A 22,116-nucleotide genomic window follows, 5' to 3' on the forward strand; every position below is an offset into this window, starting at 1 on the left:
ATTAACACTTATTAAGCCAAAGAATGTCAATGGGGCTCCGAAACGGTGACAGATGACTATCACTCAAAGCCATGGTTATCAATGCACAGTGCTGCAGGAGCAGGTCAGCAAAGCTCAAATACCTGGTCAAAGGGAGGTTGCAGGGTCACCGATGATGCATCCCTATCACTGCAGGTCCTTTTACTCAGTGCTTCACGGCAAGGTGACAACTCTTACACTCAAGAAACGTCCCAGCCCTGGCCAGGCAGCAAACAGGAGCCAGCTGGGTTTGCATGCATGTCACTGAGCTCACTTCGCATCTGGAGACCCAGCTCCAAGCAGACAGTTTAGCAAGTGGAGAATCAACTGAGATCAAGACCAAAGGGTTGCCTTTCCTCCTTGCGTTGAACCCTAGGGAAGGAGGAGAATCAGACTCTGGAGGATCCCAGTGCTGGATGTGGGCTGAGCCTGTGTTATTCACTGTGGGTCAGGTAGACACGGGGCAGTGGGGATCTTCCTTGACGCTCTCTTCCCTGACGAAGACGGCTTCCAGGAGGCAGGCGGGCTCAGCCCCCTCCTTCCCCTGGTAACAGGCCCATCGAGGCTTTGACTGTGCGTGGGCATGGATGCTCAGAGTAGCAGAGGCAGGGATTTCTCTGCTGCTCCTCCCGCAGCCAGCCTTCTCCCACTTCTTTCCATCTACTCCCGGAAACAGGATGAGGTTCAGGTGCTTGTGCAACACAGGCATGACCAGACGGTGGTCTGGATCCATCTGCTTTGTGACAACCCTGCCCAGATCTCTAGGGAAAAGGGGCCACGTGCTTGAAGGATCGAAAGGAGACGTACCCCAGGTCCCACATGCTCTTTTGTTCAGTCCGCAAAGAGCTGGGGTGCACTCCCACTTCTTTGGCAGGCTGGAGCCCCTGGTCTGGGCTAACCGTGGCCACCTGCAAAAACTAACAAGACTAACTACCTCCCCCAGCACGGGGAGCTTGGTCTTGTTTTTTTTTCAAAATGTTGGGCAAAAATTAGCCTTGGCACAAGAGGGCCCCACTGTCCTGAGCCCAGGGATCACAGTACTCTTGTGCCCTTGCCTTCAAACATGCCTCTGCTGGGCCCTGCCTGCTGCACTCCTTCGGCAAGCGACTGCTCCTCCTGATGGCAGCTGACCTAGGGACAGGGGGGCCCGTGAGTATCGGGATCCAGGCCAGGGACCTTCCACTTCTGTGATGCTGCGCACAGTGATGAGGAATCCACGGTGTCCCCGAGCTCACCAGGGTGGAGATGCTTCTGGGTGTGGGGCAGGTGAAGTGGGGCAAGGCAGCAAAGGCAGCATCCCGAGCCTCTGCAAAAGTGACAGCAGGAGTAATGATTGCAGGGAGGGGGACGGTCGCCTGCCATGCCTCGCGCTGTCGTCTCACCGAGTGCTCTCCCGATGACATCACTGCCTCCGGTTACATAAGGCTTCAGGAGGATCCTCTATTCGTGTGTGCTTGCTGCAGAGCTCGGTGCCATGCTGCACCGTACGCAGGCAAGTGCTGCCCGGGAAACAGACAGCTGGTGTCTGCTTGCTCCCCCCTCCCAAGCTGCAGCACAGGGGAAAGACCAAAAAAACAAATCAAGGAGTCTGGGCATATCCGAGACACGCAGGCAGCGCTCTGAGAGCCGTCCCTGGCCTCCCCGAGTCAGACCGCTCTGCCCCAGCCCCAGCTCTTCCCCACATGATGGGCTCCAGGTCTATGGAGACCACCACCCTGCCTTCGAAGGGACAGCTGGTGACAGCGAGAAGGAGGCGTCCTTCGTTAGCAGGATCCACCTCGCATGGACCAGATAGCCCCACGCTAAGGCAGGTCCCAAGGGGGCAGACACTGGTTGTGCTGCTTGGGACAAGGTCATCAGCTCAGCCCTAGCACTTCCCCCTCCTACGGCCTGGACACTGAAAGTGCTAAGGAGACCAGGACAGCCACACGTCCCCAACCTCCTAGCCAGCCATCTGGAAATCACCCCAGAGGCTGTGGCAGCCTGTGGAAGCAGGTGCTTCAGAAATCCCAGGACGCACTTCTGCACCTGGCTGCTCCTCCCAGGCTTGCCGTGCTGGTGCAGAGGGGGCTGGCACAGGCGGGTGCCGCTGCGCGGTGGGCTCGTGGAGCCGGCTCAAGTCAATGGAAGGACTCTCGCCTAGAACTGGACCGGACCCTTATTAGAGATGCCCCCTTGGGCCCTTGCAGCATCTCCAAATGCACGAATGGTTCAAGGTCCACTATGAACAGGGACAAGAGGAACCAATCTCGCTACGCAGAGTGCTCGACCCCATGCTTAGCTGTCCGCTGTCTCGCTGGAGCCCAGCCCCACACGTGCCGAGCACCGAGAAGGAGCCGAGGGAACGAGGCACAGATGAAACCCCAGGGATTCCCGGGTTTCCTTCAGCCGAGGTGCGACGGGAGCAAGGGCTTCACCTCTGAACTGCTGGGCTGACGTTTCTCCGAAGAATCAGAAACAAGGGTGTCAGTCCCCCAATATTCCCGTCCTACCCCTGCCCCAACTCAGCAACGCGCAGCCACCAAGTCAGGGGCTGGATCCTTAAAAATGCCGCCGCTCGCCACAGCCCATGTCCTCCCCTTCCCCAGGGGTCAGAACAAACCAAACCCTGAAATCAGAAATCGGCAACTTTGTTTGGATTTCCGAGTTAATAGCTGGCTTAAAAAACTCAGGAGGGATCATTGTTAAAAGAAAACAATTCCTGGAGAAATGCTAGTGACCCTGCATCAATAATTCATGGCGAGAGAAGGATTTTGGGGCTAAGTAACGAGAAGCATATGCATAAGCTGTGGGGGAAGAGGGGGGAAAAGCAGGGCTTCCTTCTCCAAACAATTCACAGGTCGGCGGCTCGCTTCTCTTTTACAGCCGTCATATGACTTGATGTTTTTCTCTGCTCTCGGCTCTACGCTCGCCTCCCTCCCAAGTAGCCCGCCCTGCATTGGCCGGTGCTGCGTCGGCACTCCTCTCCATTGGATGCTTCGCCCTTTGGCGGAGGAAGGAAGAAATCCAAGATTTTGCCAAGGAGCTAAATCAGGAACCAAAAGCCGGGGAAGTGCTGGGGACAGAGTCTGGATTTTCTTTGCTGCAGAGCATTATGTAATCGCTCCGAGCCCTTGAGCCGCGGCCCGGAAAAGATGCCGTGGCACGCGGCCAGCTTTCAATAACTCCTCACACACACAATTGCACACAACAGCAGGCGGCATTCCCCCCCCCAAGCTGATCTGGGCTTTCAACAGGGACATACCAGGGCAAAAGCACATCTAACAACAAGAGCATCTCTGTCGTACACTTCTAGGTCGTTACAACCAAAAGGAAAGAATAATTAAGATGGATTTTGTTTTCATCGGTCCCTCTGGCTGTTTAGGGCGTTTTACACTGAAGACCGACCGGCTTCCTCTACTTCACTTTTGTTTCCAGTCAGTTTGGTCTGGATGCTTGAGTCACACAGGGGCGGGGGGAAGGGGGAAATCTTTTGATCTAAAAGTTTCCTCAAACCACATTACTTTTCTAAAAACAGCAACAAACCCTTAAGTCTGAGCTTAAACAGATGATGTAGTCGGGGCTGGTCCTGCTCTGAGCAGGGGGTTGGACTAGATGCGACCTCCTGAGGTCCCTCCCAATCCTCATTGCCTATGAAACGGAGGAAATTTCTCCTTACAGTCAAAACGAGCTGAAATATTCAGCCTGGTTTTAACTAAACCCGTTTGCACGCGCACAGGAACAGAGCTGGCCGTCTATGACGAAAGCTCCTGCAGATCAGGGACAGGTGAAAAGCTAAGTGCTAAAGAAGAGGGCCGTGACTGAAGGGGGAAAAAACAAAACCCATCAGACCTTGCAACTCGCTGAAGTTATGCAAATCAACACAGCCTTCCCTGCAACATGAACCACAAAACAGAGATCTGGGCCTGTACCGCCCAGCACAATATGGCGCCGAAGGTGGTACTGAAACACAAGCAGTGACAACAATGCATTTTGGAAACAACGCCCAGGCTACCTATTGTAAACCTTATAAAGGACTATTCTACAGACCACTGCCACCTGCACAATAAAAGCTACCAATACAATGGGCCAGCCTGACGGTTGTTTCGTTTCCTTAACAGAACAGCTGAGACAATTTGAAAACTGCCCAATGCAGAGAAAAGCTATAAATAATTAAAAAAACAAAACAAAACAAAAACTGGTTTCCCCCAGGAAAAAGGAAAGTCCATTCAGGCACAGGAGAGAGAGCACAGCACCCAGCGCAACCCCTCACCCCAGAAGAAGAGACTCAAGCCTGGGGGGCCGATTCAGCTGCAGGAGCGTACCCAAGGCGCCCACAGATCCAACAGCCGCCAGGCAGGGTCAGCGCTGGATTAGCTGATGAGAGCATGTCAAATGGAGCAGCTTCTCCAAGCACTTGGGTTTTGTACCAATGCGCCTAAGTTTGTTAACAGGTGTTGGGGTTGCGTTGGGGGTCATGACATAGGGCTCGGGGACACGCTCTGTCCTCGTCTGGGCTGGATGTCCAAGGCTGCCTCAAGCCTGGCACGATCTGCAGGTCACAGAAGTCAAGAATAACAGACCGCTACGGATTCTGTTAATTGAAGACAAACCAAAATCAAATACACCAGTTATTTACACAGACGGATGCCCCGCTCCGGTGGCAGGGTTCATGGCCAACCACCACACAGGCTGGGTTAGTGGACATGGGCCACCTTCCTAAAGCATGGTCCGGCCAATGCTCTTCATTTCCAACCACACTTCTGCCTAGGACAAAGCTGCTGTGGTCAGATGGACCATAGCTGTCCAGCGTGCAGGAGAACCAGTCTGTATTCGCAGCTCTGCCACTGACCTGCCGGGTAACCTTGAGCCAGTCACCTTGCCTCCCTGCACGTTTCCTTCCACCCCGCACCTGTTCTGTCTCTTAGACAGAAACCACTTCGAGGGAGGGTCTGTCTCTTCCCTGCGGGGGCTTCGTAGAGCCACCCAGCTTCTATTATAACTCCACCGTATGGTCAACCTCAAGCTTTCAAAAAATTCAACAGTAAGCTAAAAATATCATGACTGGCTTAAAAGTCATGAGACTGTCCCAAAATAACCCAGTTGGGATGGTTTCAATTTGCCCTTTGAATTCTGAGCTTTTAGATCATATGCGATTCCTATTTTCAGGCTTTTTTTCTAGTCAAGAGGAAAACTCATTTTGTATTTTAAAATAAAAACAGAGATTGTGACCTTATGATACTGACAGCAAGGGTTTAGTGACGCACGGAAAAAAAAATCATGGTGCTCATAATAAAATAATATGAATATAAGAAGGCACACCAGCAATGTGATGCAAGGAGTGTTACCAAGTCCCAGGTCCCATGTCATGTTGAAAGACGTAACATGGTAATTGAGTCTTTTCTCACCGGCTGGGCTTCTCTTCCCAGGTGAGAAGCAAAGCACAATGCTGAACTTTGGCTCAGCTGTTAAAAAATCCTAATGAAAAGGGGCCTAGCAAAGAGTCGGTGACATGCTCAGTGCCCGTGGGCGCCTGGGGCTCAGAATAACCAAGCCCGTGACGTTTTTAAACCCATTTGTGTTTACATCCGGTTCTTGTACCAAATCCTCAGTGCTGGTTTATTAATTCGCTCCAAAACAGGGATAAATTTTCCTCCTCTCTTTGCAAACGATGGGATTTGAGCGGCAGGCAAGAGACAGCACGTTTCGGTGGATGCACCAAAGCAGAGCCCATGAGTCGTTCAAACTTATTCTTGTCCCCCAAAGTCATACGGGGAACGGGGACCATTACTACTTATCTTGGCCACAATGGATTTTAATTAGTGATGAATTTTATATGAACTGCACTTTAACCTACTGGAGAGCAATACATGGTTTTAGAAGCAAAACTCCTTGTAGGTTCAGCTGCTTGTTGCAGGAGGCAGAAATCAGACCTTGACCAGAGACTGAATGCTCAAAATGACTTTCTCGTTCTGACTTGGAAACAAGGCCTGCTCCTTGCTGGTGGGGTTACCTCTCAGTAGCACCCGCACATGATACTTTAGCACTACAATGAAATGTACTCTTCCAATAGCTGGAGGGCTTGGGCCATGATGCAGACCCAGTCATGTCTTTAGTTGCTTGACTGGGAACACAGTAGAGAGGTCTTTATCCTTAAAAACCAAACCCATGTGGCAAATACCAGCCTTAAAAAACCCCACAACATGGAGCCTAGCCATGTTCATTATAAAAACCAGATTAGCTTAACAAAATTCTGCCTTTAAGTTAAAAATAGAGACCTGCTCTTTAAATAGCTGTGACTGCAGCTTGTGCCCTCACTCTTGCTAATCCCATTATACTCACACTCCTGGATGCACGGTGCGGCGTTTGCTGCAAAACGGGGTGAACTCTCGCCCGCTGCAGGAATTTGCCTCCGTGGCACCACTAGACCCCGCAGACCATCCACGGGACACGTTGCAAGCCTGCCAGGGATGATCTCAGCTAGCCCAAGGTGTGCGTGGGAGCACATGTGCCAGTCACCTAGGGGTACTTGGCTTTGTGGCTTGAATTAGGTCACCGGTGACAGTATTAAGATGTTTAGAAGCAGCTAGAGGATGCCCTGTACCCAACTGGAGAGCCCCGAAAGTGCCTCACTTTCAGGCTGTGGAAAGACAGTTCTCTTTTAAAAAATAAAAAAAATTTTAAAAAAAGTGAGGCTCCTGTAAAGTGTCTCTAATTTGAGCTCCCCAAAGCCACCAGGAAGGTGGGGTGCGGCTTGTTGATCAACACTGGGAAGAGACCAGACTGGAGGAGTCGAGACCCGGCAGAGTCGGTGTGTTGCACAGTATGACGGAGGCCTCAGCGATCTGTGCAGATCCGCAAGCACCACCTCCCTGCCGTGTCGGGGAATCAAGGCAGCGCTCCCAGAGCATACTTTACCAGACTTAAGAGACCCCCAAAGCTATACGGTCTTCTCCAAAACTCCTGAGTCGACAGAACTGTTCACACAGTCGCATGAGGAACAGCTACTTTTCTTCTGGAAGGTGCCTAACTGGGTAATATAAAGTACAGGCACAATATTTCTAAACCAACAGTTTAAATAAAACTTAGACTCTAAGGGACCCTGGTTTTAGTGCCTACAAATGCAAAACGTGCGTGTGCACACGCGCCAGAGAAAAATAGGTCAACTCATGACTCCTGGTGAAGCAGTAAAGGAAGGTGCCAGCCAATTACTTGGGACAATACGTTTACTATTTTCAAGATTACAAGCAAGGATTATGTGGAGTATGAAAATGATAACCTGATCTTGTACTAGAAGCACATCTTTGTCTTGTATTCACACATGCATGAAAAAACAGGGCTGTGCAAATATTTAAGTGACAAAGCTAATCCATGATTACTAAAGCTAAGATGTTTTTAATGTTGATTAACGTGAGAGTGAGGATTCACCCTACACATCTCTTAGAAACCCTATTCAATTGCCTTCAGCTAATAGAAGAAAAATCACAATTCTTTAATCAAAATAACTCCCGAAACGTGGGAGTTGGGAACATTTGCTTACACCAGAGGTTTTATACCAGAAGGAAAACATGCATTCTTCATTTAATACCACTTCACACTGTCAGAAATATTTAGGCAGTAATCAAATATCTACTGTACCTCTCGGATACAGAGGGCATACATCTGGAACAGTAGAAGTGCATGTCATTTTACATTGTAGCCACAAGCCATCTCAGAAGAGGGGAAAAAAAAGTTACCGCCTAAGAAAAATGCACAATACAGAAATATCTAGGTAAAAAAAAAAACCAACCCAAACCACAGCATTCTCCTTCAGCAGATAAGCTTTACAGAGAAACCCCAAATGTCTTTTTTTCTAGTGACCGTGGACCTTTTATATATGACTTACATTTACTGAAATACCATGTGATGATGATTTAATCATCTGACCACTCCTACCAGCAGCTGCCACACTCGGTGCTAACGTCATTTAGCGTACAGGTGACACGTTAGGGGAAGCAGGAGGAAAAGGGAGAAGTGGTGAAACAGCCCACAGGCTGTGCTCATGTCCCCCTGCAGAAACCTGGATGGGGAGGATGCACAAAGACACTGATCTGGTACTCTTTGGACACAGGGCAAGAGCAGCTTTACAGGCTGTTGGCAACTTCTTGGGGATGCAAATCCCATTGATTCAAGCCAGCTGAACTGCCCACTACAAGAGTAGTACCAATATGACTGCTCCTTTGATACTTGCCTTGCTCCGAGAAAGACAAAAGGCCTGGAGCAGCACAACACAATACTGCCCGTTTGGAAATCATTTTTTGTGGCAAAAAGGTGAACATGGAAATGAAAATCTGGCAAACTCCAAGGTCCTGCCCATACGATGCAGAGATTCGCTTTACTAAGTGGTTACTACTACTGACCCAAACCTTGCTCCCCTGTACCAGGGTCACTGCAGGCTCTTGCCGCAGTTGGCGAGACGAGCGGAGGGCATGGTTTTAACTGCTGAAGACCAAGGACAGCTGCAGTCTGGTCAACTATCAGTGCAGGAGGATTAGCTGCCACGTGCTGCCTCACTCAGCATCCAGCCAGTAATGCAAGGGTCAGGATGCCACCTGGGAACAGATGGGGGAAAACTGCAGTTTGTTTTGGAAAAAAAGGAACTGGGACATCCAGTCCTTGTGTTTGTTTCCATTTGTTTAGTATCAAATGCTAGGGAAGAACTGAAAAGCCACAGTCACGTATGCTACAATTACAAAACAGTCTTCAGAGAGGTTGCCTAATCTCTCTTTCTGTCCTACAGGCACCAACAAACTCCCTTCCTCCCCCCAAACACATGCCGAAGCCCATGGCACGTCTTCCTTGCTCAGACAAAGCTGCTCGTACTTTGTTAATTCATAACAGTTCAAGTGCCTACTATTTCAACACGCTGCTGCCCCTGTGGGACACACCACTCATTTGTGTCTTAGCCACACCTGATTATTTAAATACATATTAACTGAAAAATTCTCACTGAAAATCATTAGCTAAGTAACGACTTTTAATTCAGCTTAACCCTGGGAATATCATCCTGAACATACCTATACGCAGTCTGGATTGTACAGGCTCACAAATGTTCCTAGTAAGAAGTTTGCAAAATTTTACCATGTTTTAAGGATGCATGAATTCTCCTTCCAAAGAAGGACATTCAGCCGGCTCCAAGGACAGGGAGGGAGACTAGTAGGCAGGATCAAGGACTGGGACAAAGGGGAATTCATTCCCCAACTCTGCCCCAGACGGCTTGCCCTTGCAGGTCATTCAGCTGCACGTGCCCCAGTTCCCCATCTGTAACACTACAACTCGAACACAGTGTCAGGGCACTAAACCCACAAACGTTTTTCACGTGTTCATACGATCTGGGGCTGGTGCTTGCATATGAAGTTCCTAGATAAAGAGGGGGCATGGCTCGAAATGTGAATTAATTCAGTATTCACCTTTGGTCTATAACCGGAGCACGGGATCAGCACGATTCGTAAAAATCCCCGAGTTCACAAACCACACCCAAAGGCGAAGGTATCAGCATGGAAAGACCTTTGTGCAACCCCTACTCAAAGGAACTTGCACTAAAGTTCATGGGAGTTTTGCAGAGTTGAGGAGCACAAGATCGCACCGGTTTTGCTGACCCAGCAACCAGCACTATTTACAGAGCTTTGCTTCTTTCCACAGTCGGCTCTGCTGCAGAACTGCAAACTCCCAATCTCCAAAAATGAGTCACCCGCCCCCTGAAACATCAGATCAGCTTAAAAGATTTTTTTTTTTTTTTAAATTAAAGTGCTTCGTTCTTATTTTTCCCCCTTCTGTTTTTTGAATTCTGACACGACTGGCAAGTCAACTTTTTCAGGCTACCTCTGAAACCAAGAGTGGGAAACTTAACACCATTTCATTACTGTTATTTTAAGCAAAAGTTTTGATTCTCACTTAAACACGCACACTTGGGGGTAGAAGCGCAAAACAAAAACTTACCACCACCTGATTTGTGATCAAACCTCCAGGCTGGCAACATATTTTTTCCCATTTTAAATTCCTGAATTGCATTTCTTTTTAATACACTTAAAAGTGATATTTTAAAATTCCTCCTCATTTGGCTGCCTGGAGGGGTTTGGACTCCGAGTTGGAGGGTTTATGCTTCTGCTATGTTCTCAGAAAGCCTGCTGCTCTTTACAGCCCTGCTTGGTCCTCTTCCCCCTCCCCAAGGCCCACTGCATGAAGCTCTCAGATCCCTGGGAAACTTGCCATCCAAAGAAATCCCAAACTGTGTGCATGATCCCAGAGGGCCTTATCCAGGCTTTGTTAAATTATGCTGCAACCAATAAAGGTCCCCCAACCTTCCCTCCTGCAATCTCTTCATCAAAATGAATCTCCATATGTGCTTGATCCAGCAAACATCATGTAAGCTGCTTTGGCAAGCCAAGAAAAGTTTAGCAGAGGTCACGCCGCGCGCGCATTTCCTAAGAGGGTCATATTACCTCGAATATCCAACAGGGACAAGCTGTTCTCTTGATCTGGTTTCCTACTTCTCCTGGCATCGATGGAGCAGAGTTGTTTTTGGGGGAGCAGGAAGAAGAGTGGGCAGGGGGAGGGCCGGCGCAGAGGCTCGAACCGTCTCCGCACGTACCCTCGAGAAATGTTTTCGGCGGCTGAAAGAACACACGTTCTCATTCCAACGCATCCGAACATGCTCCACATTCAGGTCCTTCCTCCTAATGTAATGATGACGCCTGGGCAGCTGCTGTGTCCCAGCAACTGCAGTACTGAGACAGTCTCTTACTGAACCGTGGCACAAACAGTCCAGTTTCATCTTTAGCCCCTTGTTCTCTCCATCTAGGGCCCAAAAGAAAGATGATGAGTATCTACAGCTCTGCAGCTACAAGTGGTCATAATGGGCTCCTATACACGTGCAGGGATCCTGCTCCAATGTGCTGGAAATCAAGTGTGACAGAGCAGACTTGATTAATCGAGTTTGCTGGAGCATGAAAACCGATGTGCTCTGGCAGCCTTCCGCGTCACGTGTAGTGGTGTTGCCGCGCAGCTCCACGCTGACAAAACGGCGGTGGGGCGCTTTGAAATAAAACACGTTTGATGAGCTCTAGTTCAAAGCGTCCTGCTGCCATTTTTCAGCACGGGGACATGGGGCGACGCTAACGCACACTATGTGCGGGCGCTTTTGATTAGCATGGCCTGCTAATTAAAGCGCTCAGCACCGTGTCCCACAGCATATGCAAAAAATACCCCATGATGGTTAGGAGTACTGAGGGGTGGCTGGATAGGACTTTGAGGCCTTGTTCTGAATCCAGGATTTTTTTTGTCTGCAAAAGGACAGTCCCCAACCAAAATCTGACTCAGCGGGGACCAGCCTTTTAGCAGGCGTGCCACAAATTAACCTTGCACCCTCCCTGGGTAGCACTCTGATCCCCGTCCCCTGCCTTACCTGCAGCTCTGCTTTCTGTTCTGTGCCCAATCTGCTGTTGTTTCTGCTTCCTGATGCTGTGCTGCCTGTCCCCTCCCTGATCTGCCACAAGCCACACACAGAAGTTGCCCATGCTACTTGTGACACACATGCTGCGGGTTAGCCACCCCCAATCTAAGTGAACATAGGCAAACTACAGACTGGTCACCAGGAGGGTAGTAAAAACACTGGAACAGGCTACCCAGAGAGGTTGTGAACTCTCCATCCTTGCAGGTTAAGGCCTGGCTAGACAAAACCTTGGCTGGGATGATCTTGCTGGGGCTGGTCCTGCTTTGGGACCAGATGACCTGCTGAGGTCCCTTCCAAACCTATTTCTCTATGTTTAAGCTCATGGGGAAAGGGCAGAATACATAAGTGAAGCGAGCAATGGGACGGTTTGAAAACATCACAACCGTCTCAGGTTTGTTCATTGACAAGAAGCGGTTTGGCTGGGAGCAAGTTAGCTCACCAGAAGCCTAAAGGAAGAGTGAGGAGACATAGGGGAGGGGTCCAGGCACAAACACTTCTGCCCTCTGCCACCCTCGCCTGCCCTGGTCCGGTCCCCCTCAGAACCGACATGTCCCCTTGCTTACACCGATGGCATCTCCTGTCAAACCTTCTCTCCCGCACTCCCCCACTCCTTGTCCCCGATGACTCGAAGCTCTCTGGGACAGGAATCATGGCCCCTGTGAAGGCCCAGTCAGAAGCAGAGTGCTAGATAAGAAAAAAAAACATGGGTGGGATTTTCAGAAGTGCCCAAGTGACTTGGATGCTTTGAAAATCCTACCCAGAATAAATCGGAGGTCAGCACATGCAGGCAGGCAGCAGGGCGCACTTGAGGCTCCACGTCAACTGTTTACTGCTCATCACGATAAAAGGAACAGACTTCTTATCACACAACGTGTGCTAACCTGCAGATACCACACAGTGCTCATTTCTAGGAAGGCAGCCCCGGATTCTGAGCTTGCTCCCGATGGGTTTCGTCAGTATGTATGCTTTTTCAAGGTACATCTATCGATGTATCAGTGCTCTTACATCCTCTGTTCAGTCCCTTTGTCAGGTGCGGAGGGTCACGGCACCGCGTTACACAGGTTTGGCGATGAGGTACCATAAAACATCACCTACACGTGCGCACTAGAGCTACTGTTTCAGTTTTCCCTACTTACAAGAGTCTCTTCTCCAAGTGCTCAGGTCTCCATTTGCACTCCTGTGCACAGTAACAGCAACATCATCTGCTGGCTACAAGGGCCTTTTTTTAAAAATAAATCATGCTGTTTTATGTATTTTCTCCCAAACATGAATAATTAACAGGAGAAACACATTCTTCCTGCACAGAAGGGACGTGATCTTCAGGCAGCCAATGCTTTATTGCTAAGGTCTCTGCACACAGCTCGCAGGGCTGCGATTACCTGTTTCACGACAGGCTCTGATACCAGCTCCATCTGGGTGGTGATATTGCAGTCACAGTTTCTCCCTTTTCTAAAAAAGGGGATGTTTCCAACCTGGCAGGTGCTGAGGGAAGATTTGCTAAACCCTTTGCAGATCAAGAACACCTTGCGAGTGATGACATGTATTAGCAGACAAACTAAAATCCAAATCTCGGATCCACAGGATTTCACAAAGCTGAACACTTCCCTATCAGGTACTGATGATGTGGCCCTGGCCAAGGCACAGCCTGTGTTATCAGAGTTTCTCTTGCTAGCTATCTCCCAGTACCAGAGAAATCCCCCCATTTAGTACACATTGCCCCTTAATTGTTTTATTGTCGTCACATGCACTGCTTGGGACTACACCTGCCTGGTTGTCTGCCCACAGCTGTGCAAACTTGCTTTTGTGCAAGAAAGGCTCTGGGAAGGGAGTATGGACAAAGAACTGGGAAGGACAGGGACATTCATGGCTGAACAGTTACAACTTGACTAAAACAGCATTAAGGGCAAACTCCCTCCCTCCCTGCTCCGTCCCAAGGACCCTAGTAGCACAGAGCGGGCAACAGTTTGGCTTAGATACACCAGCTCATATGACATGAGCCTCCTTTGTTGGCCCTTTCTGTACTTGGACAGATCAGCACCAGTATTTAGACCCAGACGCTTCTGTCTGGTCTTCTCTAACGGCGTTCCCTTGGCAGTGGCAAAGGCACCACAACACCCTCTCATTCACCTTACGCTCATCACCTTTCTCAATCAAAAAAGCAACACCGGCAACCCACAGCCAAGATGGACCAAAGGAGTCACAAAGGGCTGGGAGTCACTGGGTCAGCTGCAACCCTGTGACACTGGTAGTGGAAGAAGAGAGGAGATGCAGGGAATGAGGGGGAAAATGAATGTTTTAAAAGGGGAGGGAAGAAGAGGGGGTGGAAAGAGATGTGCAACACTGAGAACAAGGAAGTGGCTGAGGTTGAGGTGACTTGAGCTCAGAATCAGGTCTCAGGAAGACTTTTGGCTTGTCCGCTTCATACTAAATATGTATATACACAGTGGGTGCACCTACACATGCATTTACACCAACTTAAATTTACTGCACAAGAAGTTACTGCGCAGCAGGTGGGAATAAGCCGGCATCTACATGCGCAGGCATTAAACCACATTAACGCTGTGTGTGGACTGACTTGGGACTAAAGTTAGTTCTGAGCACTTCAACAAACATCGCTCCCTGCTACAGAGCGAGCAGCCTGGGTGGGCTACAGAAGGAGTGCATCTCAGAGTGCTCCAACAGCAAACTAGGAAGAAAAAAGTGCTCACTTGGGTCCCTGGGGCCAAATTCTTCCTCTGTGCAACTCCACTGGCTAGTGAGGTTTTTCCATGAATTAATCTGGCCCCAGTCTTCAGACATTTTAGGCTGCACCCCCACAAGTCACAGCCACAGGAGTTATCCTAAAATAAATGCTGTGGCACCAGGCTGAAATACAAACTCGGGAGATGCAGGTTTGGGAAGACATTCAAGATGCCAAAGCTGGCTGCAGTGCATTCCAGGTTAGATACCATCTCGGCACAGACGACTGTGAAGTCCCAGTTTTCACGATGGAGCTACTGCAGTTACAAGACGCCTCGCGGCTCCCTCGGGGCAGTCCACAAGCAGTAAGGCACCATTTGATGCTGGTTCTAACGACTGCCCTGGAAACTGTAACTAGAGACCACTGAGTGCAAAAGACTGATAAGTAAATATGAGGTCCTAACTCTAAAAGTGCAAGTTTCCTCCAAATGTTTGGGCTCATTTTAAAGCTGACATCCAGCCAAAGACACCACTTCAGGATACGAAAGAACGAACACATTCTTTGCAAGAGTTCCTTCCAGGAATGCCAACCAAGCGCCACACACGTACATTGAGTTTGGCCATTTTCTGTATTAAAAACTATGAGCAACAAGATACTAAAGGAGTTGGGGATGCTAGAGGGTCATCGTAAAATAAGAGCCCCTAAGCAACCCCTAACATTTCACATCAAACCAAACCAAACCAAACCTAAAGACCAAGGGCATTTATACATAGTTCCGGGAGTGGGGGATGGGGACGGGAACACTTTAATTAGAGCAGCTCCAAGAGTTGCTCTAATTAAAGCACCTGAATCATCTCATGCATCAGCATCCCCTCATTGAAAAATGGCAGCAGGGGCGCATTAACTAAAGCTCATCAAATGAGCAGCCTTTCTGCATGTGTATAGGTACCCCAAAAGACCAAATCCTCAACCACTACAATGCACCACAGGGAGAAAGGGAGGGAGGGAAGGGAGGAGGAGAGACCAGGGACACAACAGCTGGGGCCTCTGCATGGAAGGGAATTTGTTAGGTGAAATATGCTCAGAGGACCTTTGGATGTAGAAGTCAATTAGACACCTCTTAATACCGGCAGTTGTTTCAAAGGCATTTCAGGATAAGCAGCAATGATTCTCTTCTGGGAAGCAAAATAGGACAAATCAATCAGAGCTCATCTGCTTAATTCCTAATGGTAAGGATGCACTACCCTTTCACATCCTTTCCTCTCCCTCTCTCTTGCCACCCTGGATAGCTTCCCCCACCATTAATTTGGGTTATAGTCAAACTTTTGAACTACTTAAGAGAGACTCTTAAGTCAAGCATCCTCGCTCCTCTTACTTTGGCAACAGAAGTCATTTGATATTCCCAGCCTGGTGCAAAACCATTCCAGAATCCCTGGTTTTAATATGAAGCATAATACTTTTCCTTTCTCTCCCATAGTTTAATATTATCTGCAGAGCTGAGCTAGTTTCTAATAAACGGATAAATTATTTGCTTGTCATGGAGACTCGGTAAGCCAGGTATGTTTCAGTCAAAAGTGCCCCGGATCAGCGTTCTGCCCGAAGGGTGAAAGAGGTTTTTCATTTGTTGTTTCGGCTAACCCTGATCTTCAAATTGGCTCGTTAGTCAACACTGGGTAGGACCCTAACTCTCAGACACCCCTTTTAAGGGAGGCAACTCTGTCCTGAACAGGTTATGATCCAAGTTTGTAAGAGGAGTAGAAGAGCAGAAAAGAAAGAGGTCTTGGCACAACCAAGGAGTTTCAAGACCAGTTTTACTGCATATTATCCACCTTTGTCCCCCCCACCTTTAACCTCACATCTGCTCCTTTCAGATGACCTCCTTGAGAAAGGAGCCCATGCTGCTTAAGTTGTACCTTTGATTGGGTTCACCTTTTCACAGCAACTTGGCCTGCAAACCAGTTTTTCCCACTCCTTGTGAATAATTTTAGTTTGGCTACTTAGAGACTAAGGAAATAAAGATTCGATAACTCCATATAGATGTCCTGGACACGCCTGTATCATTGTAGCATCTGACTGCTGATAATCAATAGATTACAAAAAAGAGGTAAGATATTATAATGAAGAGACATTGATAGCCAAGGGTCTTGCAATCAAGAGCCATGAAATAATGTACAAGTCACTCTGGTACAATGTTATGGTTGCATACCTAAAGCTGAATTGCAATGGGTTTGTGAGAAGACTGCTTCTTGTGCCCAGCCCTGGTAAAGCCATAAATCCAGAAATCTGGCATTTCAGGCAAACTAACCCACTGTACTAACTGCACCAAGATAAGCATATGCAGCCCCAATTACATACACCCCAAACAGTCAAATCCATCCCTCTCGTCCCTCTTGCTATACTATCATTCCCCGCCCCGCCCCGCCGTGCCACCCTGCTAACATGATTTCCACTGCCGATCCCCTGCTTGAAGTTTTAACTTTATTTCTTCTCCGTCTCATGTTTCACTTGCCAGCTCTCCTCCCTAAGATTCCCCACCATATCTGTTCTCTCTCCATCTCCTCCCTTGCCCCCCAAGCACAGATCCCAACCGTTCCATAACTATACAACCATGGCTAGAGCAACACTACACAAGTGTGGAGGACAACGCTCTAGACTCGTCACTTCGGTTGCGAGCAAGGTAGAGACTACGATCCAGACCGAGCTGACACCCTGAAGCACTCTCTACACCAGGCCTCCTTATTAAGTTGTCCAAACCTGTCACTAAGGAGATTCTGCCTACAAAGGGGGAAGGAACAGGGAAGCATCTCCCTCTTTCAGGCTCCAAGCCCCATTCCAGCCAGGACTGGGAAGCATATATACTAGAGCCCAGGAGGAGGAGAACTGAAATCAGCAATTGCCCGTCCTTGTCCTTGCGGCATGTATAATGAAGTCAAGAAAGGTTCCTTCATTCCCAGAAAACTTTCCCAAGTTGGTGACATGACACCAAATTCTGTCTTCCCAACTCATCAGTAGCAGGCTCCCTGGAAGCCCAGGGGTCTCTCTGGAAGGTTCAAGGGATGCAGGGTATTTTGAAAGTTTCACTGAAGGTTTCCTCCCACTTATCAGATGACAGAGATCAAAAGGTGTTTGCAGAAACAAAGTCTAACGATTCCTTCCCCGCTCAGCTGCTGGGATTCACATTCTTGCTATTTGCTGATGCACCATAATCCCACTAGCTCTCCAGCCAAGAGACGCAAGAGAAAGAACTTGGGACATGCAGAGAAACGAGCAAGGCTGTAAGAAAAGCTTTGGGGTCTCCTTCAGATACCAGAAAAAACCTGCTTCTTGCCTAGTCACCTCTGAACACGGCCGACTGCTCATAATCCTGCCGGCAATGACTGCTACCAATTCTCTTCCAAGTGCTTTACAGTGAACTGGAAGACTTGGAAGTATCTATGGTCCGTGCCTATGCCCATCACTAAAACCCAAACGTCAATCACAGGGTATGAAAATATGAAGCTGATAAAATGATATTTGTCCCTAAAAAACAGATCAGCTACATCATAAAAACTAGTGAGCTTTACTCCATCTATTAACAGATGCAAAACTTGGCTAACAAATAGCAACAACATTATTACCATATTGGTCTACCAAAATTGCCACTTTACTGAAAGGCAAGGAAGTCATCTCAGTGCCACGCATGGGTTTTTTTATGCCACAGTGACCACATCCTTCCAGCAACACTAGAAACTAAATTGTTAAGTAGAACTGCTGCTGTCTTTATAACCTTGGACTTTCTTCTGAATAAATCTAGTTTACATTCAATTCTGAGAAGCAGCAAACCTGCTTTCAGAAAATGTTGTCCTAATAAAACTTCAAAGCTCAGCTTTGTAAATCAGCTTTACAAATGGTTTCTTTTCTGTCAATGGGCCACCTTTTCTCAGGAGCCAGCATTTATGAGAGAAAATACAGGAATTAAAAAGCATTTCTAAGCATATCACTAAGGCGTTATGATTTACTGGGTGTGCATGTTCGGACAGCATCCCCTTGCCTCTCACAGGCAGATCTCCTCATTCCCATTCTCTGTGCCTCTGCTACCCAGATTCTTGCAAATACGTGAGCTACTTTAACCTGTCCTTCACTATTCAACAGACTGTGCAGCAACTCTTGATCCTTCTACTTGACTTCTAATTCAGGAAAACATCTCTAAGAGAAAGCACTTCAATACATACTCAAGTCCCACAGAAGCAAAAATGTTTGTCAAAGCCATTTTTCAGTGCTTTCCTGAACAACGGCTTCACGCATCTGGACTTCAGAATTTGGTTGTTATGTATTAGTAGTTTCTTGTCTGCCAGCTAACACTACTTTTTCTTAAAATTAATCCTGTGCTATAAAAACCAATATACAAATTCCCACCAAATTAAAGTTGGTTTCCTAAAGGTTAAAAGCTAAACAGAATTTATAATCACAGTCCAATACACATGAAGTCTTCTAGCCACCAAAATATTACAGAAGCCTGGAGTCACTACAGAGTAAGAAAACCATTACTGCAGGCTCTCTGCAGTTTTAAACTTTCCCACTGAATAACCAGTGGGTAAGAGGCATTGTTGCATTAGTTGCATCTTGCTACAGCGGAGAAGCAGTTATTGTTTTTTTGGTTTATTTTTAAGATATAGCTAAATATAAGCTCAATAAATATAGGAGGCATCACCTTACAGCTAAGGCTGCCAGGCTCTGGAATGGGTTCCCAAGGGAGGTGGTGCTCTCCCCTATCTTGGGGGTCTTCAACAGCAGGTTGGATAGATATCTGCCTGGGGTATTATGATCCCAGCACTCATCCCTGCCCAGGGCAGGGGGTCGGACTTGATGATCTGTTCAGATCCCTTCTGACCCTAGAAACTATGAAACTATAAATAAAAATTAGGATTTTCCACCATAAAGATTAAAGGGCAGTTAATAAATACAAACTAACTTTAATCAAACAAACAAAGCCTGTAATAAAAGGTGTCGGGGCATTCTCTTAAATCAGCCAAACCACAGAGAACATCAGGGAAGGAGAAATACCTGAGCACCACAGTATTTGGGCACCCAAATCCCAAATTTCCCTATCAGAATCGCTACACTATTTATGGACCCATTGCCCATTCAGGATACAAAAAAATGTATATTTTGAGCACAACTTTTTTGTTCTTTCAACAAGCGACTGCTTTCAAACAGCAAAGAAGAACAAGTCTAATTCAGATGCATTTTCTCTGCTCTGCAAAAACTTGAGTCAGAGTACGAGTCCAAGAAGGTGACTTGCTTTTTTCCCCATTCTGTAAGCCTGCCTGTACTTGAAAGCAGCTCTGTTTAATTGCTGAATGGGTTAAAATGAAATTTCACTGCATACTAGACAGTCTGCTGCTAGCAGACAGAAAAAAAAACACTGAGTCAGGGACCTAATAGTTGACAATTTTGAAAATTATAGGGTGTGTCAATAATGGAGATAACAGTGAAACTCAAAAGGAATAATCTCAAATAATAGGAAAAAATGAGCAACTGCCAGCAACAAAGCCATTAGTATCAGGGCTTTTATCTTTGTCACAGCTAACGCTGGAGCTGGAGACAAACTTAAAGACACTACAGACAGAACATGATGAAAGTCGAAACGTGAAGCGATCCCCATCCCTCTACAACGCGGGAGGCTGCAAGCAGCATGGAGCTCGCCACCCATTTGCCGGAAATAAATTATGAGAAACAACTACAGCCTCTGCCTTTTGTCCATATTTTTAGCTGCTTCCATGTGCTCGCCATTAATAAAAACAACATCCGAATGGGAAACAAAAGGGCCCTCCGCCAACATGCACGCATTTTCACTCCTCTTGTGACAACTTAGGTTGCACATTGCCTTTGCTTAGAGTAGAGGGTTCTCGAAGTGTGTTTGCTTGATCTTGGCCACGACGCTCTTCCACCTATGGTTTTACTAGGTAACACTATATTTACTCAAATCCAAGACAAGGGTTTTTTCCCCCCAAACAATGGGAGAGAGCCTGGTCTTAGATTAGAGTACTGGGGTAGCTTGAGCAATGCAAGGGGTGTGTAGTATGGGGAACTTATAACAGTTTCTAACATGCTTTGGCCTGCGCTACACTGATTGAGATGACCAAACTGAAACCCTATTTACAAGTTCCCAGGCAAGGCCAGTATTATAATGGTGGTAACTGGCAGGTCTTGTTCTAACCCAGACAGGAATTGTGCAGCGAAGCTACGCAGAGTGGAAGAGATCAAGACTGTACCTAGCCGAGGGGGAATGAGGTGCAAGGAGGAAGAGGGGAGTGAAAGCCCCTGAAAGCAACCTGTGCTTTAAATGAAACAGTGGAGACCAAATCTACTGATAACAGCCTTTATCACTAAGAAACAAAAGGCTTTGCAGAGATGAAACACTGGTAGCAATAGGAATATGGGTTGTGAAGCACATAATAGCACTCCAAGTGCTGTCCGAATGGCCACTCCAGCACGTGGATAAATACCGTGACCCTCAGTTAAAAGACAGGGAAACTTAAGCAAAGAAATGAAGCTTTGAAATGAAATGAAATGAAAACAAAGTCATGGAGAGTCCCTGTCAAAATCAGGGCTCAAGGCGAGGCGTGCCCAAGCCCCGTGCTCACGTGTGTAGCTGTCCTCTGCCTTATCCACCCTGACAGATGTCCCGACTGCAACTGCTGATGTCAGAGCCACATAAAGACGGGAGCTCCACTGGCCTAGGCCACGAGTATGATGGATGAGGGAAGGCCCAGTTGACAGCAACAGTACATGCATCAGGAACATGGCCTCAAGACAATTTCCTTTACAGAAATAATCCCAGACAGCGCGAGAAAAGACGCACCAGAGAGCAAAAGATGAGAAACGAAGCGGTCTCGGTACTAGTGCAACTTGCTCATGCCAGGAAGGATCTCGGTTATCTCTCTGCACCCTTAAGCCTTAGTTTGCCCAGTCACTTCCAGGAAGTAACTACAGTAACTGAACCGGAGCAAAGCAAGCAATGCAGCGAAGCAGCAGCCAGGACGACCGTTCTCATCCACCTGCCGTTTTCAGGTTAGAATAATAGTTAGGTTTGAATGACAAGAATAAAAACAACTCACCGATTCAAATCTGCGACTGGGAAGTGAATCAGCAGCGGGTTAGGCATGTCTGCAAAGCAGCAAGTCAGACAGGGAGGAGAAGGCAATCTCTGCTCTGAAAACAGGCGGGAGCAGGGTGTGGTGATAACGTCAAGTGAGAATTCAGGCAGGCTTACCCACAGGCAAAGCACTTTTTTTATTCAGGCTCACACTCAGGGGTTTCCTTTTTTGTTTTTACTTTGCAAAACATGCAGCAAAAAGCATCAGGGAGCACACCCTGCGTACCTGCCCCCCCTTACACAGTACGGAGAAGAGCCTGGGAGTGGAGAAATGATGGAAACATCAAGAATCACGGGCGAGTGAAGAAGAAGCCAGCCAAATCCACATCCTTCCCCTGAGCTGCCAAGAACCTGCATGCGACTATTTTGCAAATATAGTTCCTCAAATCTTCCAGAAGAAGGGGCTGGACAGTGGAGAAGTCTCCCCATGCATCAAGAAGTTCAAACCTCAAGGTATAGCAATTTTGTCTCCTTGTCACCCCCAAGAGACTGCAAGAGCGTGAGGAAAGCAAGGCCAACGTGCATCGTGCCACAGCCCTGAGAACCTGTGTGGGAGACGCTCTGGTAGTCTGATCAGGGACTCATGCTTGGGTTAGTTCCCCATGAACCCCTGGCCAAAGCAGCTATGCCTTGCCCCTGCAATGCTGCCATCCCCTATTAACTGACGGGGAGGCCTGTGGCAGTAAGACCCCAGTAGCATATTCAGTGCAAGTTTATCCACCCCACCTCACTTCTCCCCTACACACACAGTGGGGTTTTCAATGGGGCAGGAACAGTCAGCCTAGGAGGTTCACACTGCTCCAACTGACA

The 22,116-nt window shown here is 47.9% G+C and overlaps 1 protein-coding gene across 3 annotated transcripts in view; it reads right to left on the reverse strand.

Annotated features, from left to right (window-relative positions):
• The window catches only part of MXI1 (MAX interactor 1, dimerization protein), a 75,863-nt gene that overhangs the window by 16,824 nt on the left and 36,923 nt on the right, over positions 1 to 22,116 (reverse strand). The gene's annotated exons all lie outside the window — the stretch shown is intronic.

Source organism: Alligator mississippiensis, chromosome 6 (genome assembly GCF_030867095.1).
Source record: "Alligator mississippiensis isolate rAllMis1 chromosome 6, rAllMis1, whole genome shotgun sequence".
NCBI lineage: Eukaryota > Metazoa > Chordata > Crocodylia > Alligatoridae > Alligator > Alligator mississippiensis.